Consider the following 9,879-nt stretch of genomic DNA (forward strand, 5'->3'; position numbering starts at 1 on the left):
AGCTAATAAAACTAAACTCTAGTGGACAAAAGAAAGAGTAAAAAATCACCAGTCACCCAGGGGAGGCAATACTTGTTCTTCAGGCGCAATCTCCTAACTTAACAAAAGAAAAATATTTTTATATATAAAATATTTTTTTATTAGTTTAATTTACATTTAAAATTTTCGTGTTTACATTTCAGTTAAATGGTAATTTCAAAATTATATAACTTCAAAATTAATTGAAGTCAACCAATGTTATTAATTCCGTTTAGGAACCTGTTTTGGTTCATTTAGTAGAACATAATATTTTATAATAGTCTCTTTTGGTATATTGTTTCAAAATGTTTTAGATTCCTATATATATATATATAATTGAAAAAATTGTTAAAAAAGTTAGTCACTTTTTTATTTTATAATAAAATATTTTTAAAAATAGTTTATTAATGCATGTCCTAAGGGCATACATTAGTGTGTGTGTGTGTGTGTGTATTAGGGCTGTCTACGGTTCAGTCGGATTAGGTTTGAGATCAACCTACTACTCGACCTGCTCAAATCGGGTGGAAGAAGTGACGACTCGCAACTGACCGACAACCACCGCGGGTTAAGTTGGATTAGGCTTTGGTAGATGATCGGTCAATTCGGTTGAACCGATGGAGCGGTGGTGGTGGTAGATCTTCGCCGGATCTGAGCAAAGGAGAGAAAAGTTCGGTCAAATTTTGAGTAGATCTAAGCTAAACCTTGTCGGATCTAAGCCAAATGTTGCTGGATCCACACCAAACATTGTCGAATCTGAGCAAATCTATGTAAAATATCGCCAGATTTGAGAAAATCTAATCAAACATCATCGGATCTCAGCGGATCTAAGCAGAGAAAGGATAAACATGGCCGAATTTGAGAGGTGAAAGGTCTAAAAGTCGCTAGATCTGGGTAGAATCCGGTAGATTCAAGGGTTCATTTTCCGATCGAGTCAGGTAGCTTGGGTTTCGGTGGAGGACGCCTGCCACTCGACCTGTTGGAGTCAGTTTCTAAAAGACTGGACCAGTAGCCAACTGACGAAAGGATCAGATCAAGCCACTGGCGGTCGGTTTTGTCGGGTGGCTGGTTTGCTTGGATGGCCCTAATATAAATATATATATATATATATATATATAAAGGGGAAAAGGGACACACAGTTGATGGGAAGAGACAGAAGCACAGCAATATTGTAAAGAAAGTAATGTATGTAACTTGAAAATAACTTGAAAGTAAGAACAATTATAAGGCGGTAGAACTAGCCAAGTATATATGAAAATAATTCAAAGTAAATGAAAGCAATTTAGAACCGTCCGTTATGGCGGTAATTCGTCCAAGGTGGCGGTAGCAACAAATAGAACAATGATCATAAAACTGAAAATACTTGTTATTGAAAGTAGGATAAACATTTACAATAGTAGTGAATACAAGATCTCAACAGTACAAGTTAACAGTTACAAAGCTTGAACTAGTTCTAGTTACAAAGCTTGAACTAGTTCTAGTTACAAGGTTTGTAGGATTACAAGGTTTGTAGTGAACAAGGTAGTAGTAGTAAAAGTATGGTGAATTCTCTCTCTAAGAAGGCTTCCTAAGGGAAGGAGTTCTAAGGGAAGAGAAATCTGAACTAAAACCTTAGTAAAACTTCAAGGGACAACCCCCCTTAAATAGGCAAAATGTCTAAGTGAATAGTTCAACAAATAGTAAAAGTTAATAGTGAATTAGTGTAGTGAATAGAAAAAGCTTGCCAAAGTGATTTTGGTGTGACCAAAAGCCTTTGAATCAGGGAGAATCTTCTTTTCAGCAAGAAACATGGGAATCTTTCTTCCAGAACATCATCATCAGAGTTGGAAATCAACAGTAGAATTTGACCAGAAAGTAAACATTGCAACATTTTTGGCCGTTATGCAGGCCAGACAAATAGGGGAATCAAACTTCCAATCAATCTTTTGCTAAGTCATCAGCATCTTCGTCATCATGACCAAATCACTCCTGATTGTAGGGGTAGTAAGGGTCTTTTGAAACAGAGGCTTGAGAGGATCGTTTATCTTCTGAATCAGCAGCTTCATCTTCCTTAACCATTTTAGTGAGCAGGGCATATAAAGCATTAGGGTCCTTGCGGATTGCATCCAAAGGAGAACTCTTCTTCTTGGTCTTAACAGGTGGTTTAACATTTTTAGCAGATGAGGAAGCAGGTGCATCAGCCACAGCTTTTTGCATAGGGGTAGTGAATCTTAATGGGGAAGCACTTGGGGAAGGGAAATCTCTAGCAACATTGTTAATAATGGATTGGGTGTGAGCAAACTTATCCCACCATTTAACATAGCAACAACGAGTGAGAACATCACCTTCTTTAACATATTGCCATTTTAGAATCCAAGGAACCTTATATTTCTTAGCAAAATGAAGCACAGGAGTGAACTTAGCTCCATGATCATCAGTGTGGAACCTTAATGCAAAATTTTGGAAAGAATCCTTCAATGGCACAGGGAATATTTCAACAGTTGAACCAAATTGGGACCACCAGCGGATGAACCAGAGAGGGAATTTAGAGTCAAAATCTTTATCAAAATTAACAAACCATGAATGAGACATGTTTTCATTTTGGTGGAGCATGAATCTGAACCAGGCAGTAACATAATCATGATATGAATAGGGAATAGGAAATTTTGGTAATCTTCTTGTGGCGGCAGGGTTGGAGCCCCACATTTCTTCAGAAATAATGTGGTTTAAGTAAACACCGTGATAAATAATCTTATCACTATTAGCCTTGTCAGTTATGGCTTTGATAGTAATTGAATTCTTATGACGTAGAATTTCAGAATAGTATTGCATAGTCTTTTGGCAGTGCTCAGGAATCCAGTGAAATTGTGGAGGAAAATAACTAGTAGCAAGCCTAAAAGGGTTAGTAATGGAGGCCCTATTTGGCTCTACGGAGAACAGGTTTTGGATATATTGTTTTCTAACATACTGGGAAGCATTGGAAGCATTAGGGTAAACAGTTTTAATAGGTTAGTGAACAGTGGCTAAAGCATAAGGATTATATGGTGAGGCTAAAACAGAGGAATAATTAGGCTTAGGAATAGTACATAGGGGAGTAAAACGGTTAACAATGTCCAAAGAGGAAACAAGTTCATTTTTAACAATTAGATCAGCAGCGGCAGGTGTCTTGTCTTTCGACCGTCTACTTGCCATTGGGACACTGCAGAAATTCACTAGTAAGGAAATCAGGGATAGCATTTTGAGATCCTTTAATATATTCAATATCAAAATCAAAAACACTCAAAATAGCTTGCCATCTAGAAAAAATATGTTTTGAAGCAATATTTTCAACATCTTTTTCAATAACATATTTAGCACTTTTGCAATCAATACGTAACAAAAACTTTTGATTTAATAAATCACTTTGAAATTTTGAAATACTTAGCACTATGGATAAAATCTCTTTTTGAATAGTACTATAATTTAACTGTGCATTGTTCCAAATACCAGAATAGAAACGAACAATTTGTTCCGATGACCCAGGAGAAACTCTTTGTTTCAAAATGCCACCATAACCAATGTCAGAGGCATCGGTCTCAACAATTTTGAAAGCACCAACAGTGGGAATACCAAGACAAGGCAATGTCTTAACATGAGATTTGATTTGTTTAACAAGAGAAGTATGAACATCAGACCAAGGAGAGGGATTACTTCTTAACCGGTCAAACAAGGGTTTACATTGTTTCCTCATGTCTTTGTAAAAATCAGCAACATAGTTTAATGATCCCAGAAATCTTTGGAACTGTGTTTTATCAATGATAACATCAGGAAACTTATTAGCAAATTGGAAGGCTCTATCTATAGGACGAATCTGTCCTTCAGAGATGTCATAGCCAAGGAAACAAACTTTGGTCTGAAACAATTTCATTTTCTTAGCAGAGACAACAAGACCATGTCTTTTAATAGTATCTAGAAACGAATACAAATGTTTCCAGTGTTCATCAATAGAGCTAGAGTAAATAAGAACATCATCAATATAAACAATGGTGAAATGACTGAAGGAATTAAAAATATCATTCATATTGTTTTGGAACTCACTCGGGGCATTCTTAGGACCAAATGGCATAACATTCCACTCATAGTGTCCAAAAGGAGTGGTAAAAGTAGTTTTGTACCTATCATTCTCACTAATCTGGATTTGCCAGAACCCAGATTTCATGTCAAACTTGGAGAACACTACTGCTTCACTTAGCCTATGGACCAGGTCATTCTTATTGGGAATAGGATACCGAATCCACTCTAAAACCTTATTCAAGGGTTTGTAGTTAATGACTAATCTTGGGGTTCCTCTTTCAATCTCAGCATTTTTCTGGACATAAAAAGCTGAACAAGACCAGGGGGACTTGCTATTCCTAATCAATTTTTTCTGCAACAAATCATGGATTTCTTTTTTGCAAAATTCAATAGTTTCAACATTCATTTGAATAGGACGAGCTTTAGTGGGAATATTTTTCTCATCAAAATCTTTAACATATGGCAAGTCAATAATATGTTTCTTCCTGTGCCAGAAAGCATTAGTAACATTAGAGCAAACATCATCGATCAACATTTTCTGAAAACTATCAATTTTGGATTGCAACAATTTATCAGAAATTTGGTTAGCAATTTTCTTGTATCTAACCTCTTGCTGAAGGAATTTAAGATGTTTAATTTTAGCATGAATCATGTTTGAAGCAGCATTAGTGTCAATTTCAAATTTTGAAGCAAATTTGAATTTTAATTTCTGCCCAAAAGGGTCAATAGTAATTCCATCATGTTTAACAAGAAAAGGATACAAAGCATTTATAAAAGGCAAACCAAGAATCACTTTATCAGTCATGTTTTTAACAAGAATAGAAGGAATCTTGAAACCGACATTATCATGGCACACATGAGCATTATTCAATTCATACTTAATTTTCATCTGAGAACCATTAGCAGAAACCAATCTTTCAGTAGATTTTTCAAAATATTTTGAAGGAATCAACCCTTCTTGGATACAGTTCATATCCGCACTAGAATCAATCATAGCAATAACAGTGAAATGATAATCAGGAGAAACAACAATTTTGACTTTTGTAAACCATTTTGGAGGAAGTATTTTATTAACAAGAGCAAGTTGAGGATTAGTAAAAACATCATCAATACCTTTATCAGAAAGGAGAGCCTGTTGACTAGATTCAGCTCCATCTTTGTGCTCATCAAGTTCACTATCAGATTTATCAGATTGTTGTTTATCAAGGTTTTTATCAACTTTTAACATTATTAGTTCTTGTGTAAGATTATTGTTGTCACTTTTAATATTTTTAAAATCATGTTTTAATTCACTTATCTCATGTTTAACAATATTAATTTCATGTTGTAAATCGTTAACAGTTAAATCTTTGGATTTCTTTTTATTAAATCTTTCCAAAGTTTCTTCAAAGCTTATAGTTGATTTTAGTTTTTTATCAGGTTCATGTTTTACCAAATTTTTCTTGAACTTATCCAAATATTCTTTTTGTAATTCAGGATTTTGAATTTGATTTATCAGTTGAATTATTAATTTTTCATTTTCTTCACTTTTAGTGAGGGTTTTAATAGATTTAATATCATTGCAACAAGAATCTCTACAACCTAGTTTAATATTAGGAGAATCAGAAGAATCATCAACAGATTGTTAATAAGAATCAGAAGAAGAAAAATCATCTTCCAAAGAATTAGATGAGTTGTTTGATTCAAGGATTCTGAATAATTCTTCTTGCACATTATCATCAATATTTAACATGTTGAACTTGTTTTTTAACTTACCTAGTTTTTCTTTACAGTCTTTACTAAAGTGTCTAGGTTTTCCACAGTTAAAACATTTGCCTTTACCTGATTTTTGTTTAACATATTTCTTTTTAGCATAAAAACCATTAGGCTTAACAAAGTTGGTTCTGTATCTTTTATGTTTTTTATGGCTGTAATTTTTGTGACTTTTATCATGTTTTTTCCCTTTTTGCCTGGAAGGAGCAATAGGAGGTAAACCATATTGTTCACAGAAATTACCCCTTTCATATTTAGCTTTTCTTTTATTTTTTAATTGGTGTTTTAACAGTTTTTCATCATCACACATATTGATACCAAGTTTTTTAATAGTACTGAAAATATCACCATAGGTTAAATTATCATAATCAATAGAATCATTTTTACCTATTAACTCTTGTTTTGCCTTTTGAGCAAAGATGGGAGGCAGACCGTCAATAAACTTTTCTTTCCAATAAGGCTTATGACAATCTTTCCGAAGCATCACTCTAGAAGTAAAAATATCTTGATACCATCTGTAATTAGACATAGTAGGACAACTCAAATTATTTAAATAGTCAGAAAAACGAGATGAAATATTGGATGGAGTACCAACAAAATGTTTGAGAATAGTATAGATCAACGTATTAACACCATCAGGAATACCACAACCAATACTTTCATCAAAAATAGGCAAACCTTCATCATTCTTTTTAACAGCATGTTTAATAGACTCTTTGGATTCTTCAGTGATGTATGAATCCCACCATCCACGAAGAGTACCAGAAAAACCAGTAACAAGTAAATTAACAATTTCAGGTTGATCAAGATCATGGTTATTTTGATAAGCAATACCAACCACAGACATATGACTCATTTTATTAATGATTTCCTGTTCAGACAAATCATCAATATTCCATTCATAAAGCTTATCAGCAGAGATAGAAAACTGTGTTTGAAAAGATCTTTCTTCAAACTGCATATTAGGAGGAGTGGGTTTTGAATACTAGTTTTTAGTAAAACACATGGGTTTGGAGTTTCTAACAAATCTTTTAATTTCTGGTAAATCATCATCAAAGATTCTTTTTGTAGAAACAGAAGAAACAGTATCAGAATCTGTATTTTCTTCAGAAACAATTTCGTTTTTGGAAATAGTTCGAGTAGCTGGAGTACTTGTAGAAGTACCTTCAGTTTTAACTTTTAAATTAGAAAGCATTTTTTCAACAATTTCAAGAGTCTTGGACAGAGAAGTTTTAAACATAACTTTTTCTCTTTGATTGGGTAAATCAATCAAAGGTTTCTCAGTTTTAACAGAAACAGATTTTTCAGAAATAGGTTTTTCAACAATTTTTTCTTCAATACGGTCTAGCTGTTGACCAATAATATGCAAAGATTTATTAGTAAAATTGTTTTGTTCAATAAGACTAATAATGGGAGTTTGGTCATCAGCAATTTTGAAAGGAGAGGCTTTCACTTCCTCTTTTGTCACTTCATCCTTCTTAGTAGTTATCAAAGTAGAGAAAATTTGTTCAACGGTTTTATCTATTTTAACACAATTTGATTTTTTTATCACATTTAAATGTTGTTTTGAAACCTCATCTTTTGAAACATAATGGTTTTCAAGAAAATCAAAAAACAAAATATTTTTTTTCCATTGATTCATCTTTTCCAACCATTTTCTCTTAACACGGTCTTTTTCAAACTGAGGAAAATTATTTTGGAAATATTTTCTTTTAGGTTTGTTTTTTGAAAGCATAAACTCATTGTACAAAGCAAACCAATCAATTTCAAAATCATCATTTAAAATAGTCAAAACTCTTAATTGATTTTGGTAAACAGGAGGATTTTCAATAGGAGGAGAATCAAAGTCTAAAGGAGTGACAGAAACAGAGTCTTCTTCATCATCAACGGCAACATTGCCATAAGGAGAGGAAGATTCAGCTTTAGCAGAATAGAAGGGAGTGCGAACTTGTGAATTACTACTGGAAACTCCTTTTAGCTTTAAATTAGAGGATTTTTCCAAATTCTTTTTCAAAAAATCATTGATCTCTTGATCTCTTTTTGAAATACTATCAGATCCAGCAAAGGAATGTCTTCCTTTGTTGATCCTTAAAGGTGGATTGTTTTGAAAACTTATTTTAACAGTACCATCAAGATATTGTTGAATATGAGTAAGATCAAGTTCATCAAAAACAGGTTTAGCAGGAGGGGATTCTTGTTCCAACAACCAATCCTTAGGAAGCTTAACATCTTGCCATTGGATCTTTTTTGGAACTTGAATTTTAGCATCAAGGGTTGAACATTGAATTAACATGGTTTTACTAGAAGGTTCTCTAGGGATTTTAGCGCATGGGTTCATTTGAGTACCCAATAATTTATAATAAATGCGGTAAATCAAAGCAAAAGGCTTACTACCTTCTTCCATGTGATAACCAGATGAAGCAATATTCAATGTCAAAGCTTTAATAATATTAGGATCATCCAAAGCAAGAGTAAGATCAGGATAACAGTTACAATAAACAGGACCATCATACATAGAAGCAGTAATCATACCAAGAATGCTATCTTTAAAAATCTTAAATCTAGCATCTCTTAAACACATGAGAACAGAAGCATTAATACCCTTTCGGGTAAGTGGTTCAATAGCAACTTGAACCATACCAATATGCAAATAACTGAATTTTTTAGCAGCAAGGAATTCACTAACATTTCTTTTAGTGAACAAACAACATTTTTCATGAACTTTTGAAATAGAGAAAATTTGTTCAACTGTTCTGACTTTGTAAGTAGAATGAAAAGCACTTTCAACAAAACTAGTTTTATAAACAGTTTTAGTGTCAACTTTAGGAACATTCCAATTACAAAAATCAGTGATCAACTCATTATCATCAATAGTGTGATCTTCTTCATTTACAATATCAGGAGGACAACTAGTCCTGGAGTTGATAGAGGAGTTGGATCTCCATAGCCTATCCATACTATCCTAGGTTCAACACTTAGTTATCATGTTTTTCTTACAACCGTTGCATTTCGTAACACATACCCTAACCAACCTTATACCTCTCATGCCTTACACGCCCTCTTGGCTCAAACGGGCCTTACAGTTCGGTTCTAGGAATTCACTTTACAACTAGGGTGGCGCCAACGGCGGTAAGAAGGGAACACAACAACAGAATATCAAAGTCTCGAGTAGACACGAAAAAGAAACAAAGACACAACAACACTATCACCGGCCAGAAAAGAGTGGCTCTGATACCATAGTGTTGTTACTTGAAAGAGGAACCTCAAGATAGTGTTAATACTGTTTATGGTATCAGAGCCACTCTTTATGGTATTCCTGATGGTGTTAATACGCTGATCTATACTATTCTCAAACATTTTGTTGGTACTCCATCCAATATTTCATCTCGTGTTTCTAACTATTTAAATAATTTGAGTTGTCTTACTATGTCTGATTACAGATGGTATTAAGATGTTTTTACTTCCAGAGTCCGGAAAGATTGTCATAAGCCTTATTGGAAAGAAAAGTTTATTGACGGTCTGCCTCCTATCTTTGCTCATAAGGTAAAACAAGAGTTAATGGGTAAAAATGATTCTATTGATTATGATAATTTAACCTATGGTGATTTTTTCAGTACTATTAAAAAACTTGGTATCAATATGTGTAATGATGAAAAACTGTTAAAACACCAATTAAAAAATAAAAGAAAAGCTAAATATAAAATGGGTAATTTTTGTGAACAATATGGTTTACCCCCTATTGCTCCTTCCAGGCAAAAAGGAAAAAAACATGATAAAAGTCACAAAGATTACAGCCATAAAAAACATAAAAGATACAGAACCAACTTTGTTAAACCTAATGATTTTTATGCTAAGAAGAAAAATGTTTCTAAAAAATATGTTAAACAAAGATCAGGTAAAGGTAAATGCTTTAACTGTGGTAAACCTGGACACTTTAGTAAAGACTGTAAAGAAAAACCAGGCAAGTTAAAAAACAAGTTCAACATGTTAAATATTGATGATAATGTGCAAGAAGAATTATTCAGAATCCTTGAATCAAACAACTTGTCTAATTCTTTGGAAGATGATTTTTCTTCTTCT

Source organism: Quercus lobata, chromosome 3 (genome assembly GCF_001633185.2).
Source record: "Quercus lobata isolate SW786 chromosome 3, ValleyOak3.0 Primary Assembly, whole genome shotgun sequence".
In the NCBI taxonomy this organism is placed as follows: Eukaryota; Viridiplantae; Streptophyta; class Magnoliopsida; order Fagales; family Fagaceae; genus Quercus; species Quercus lobata.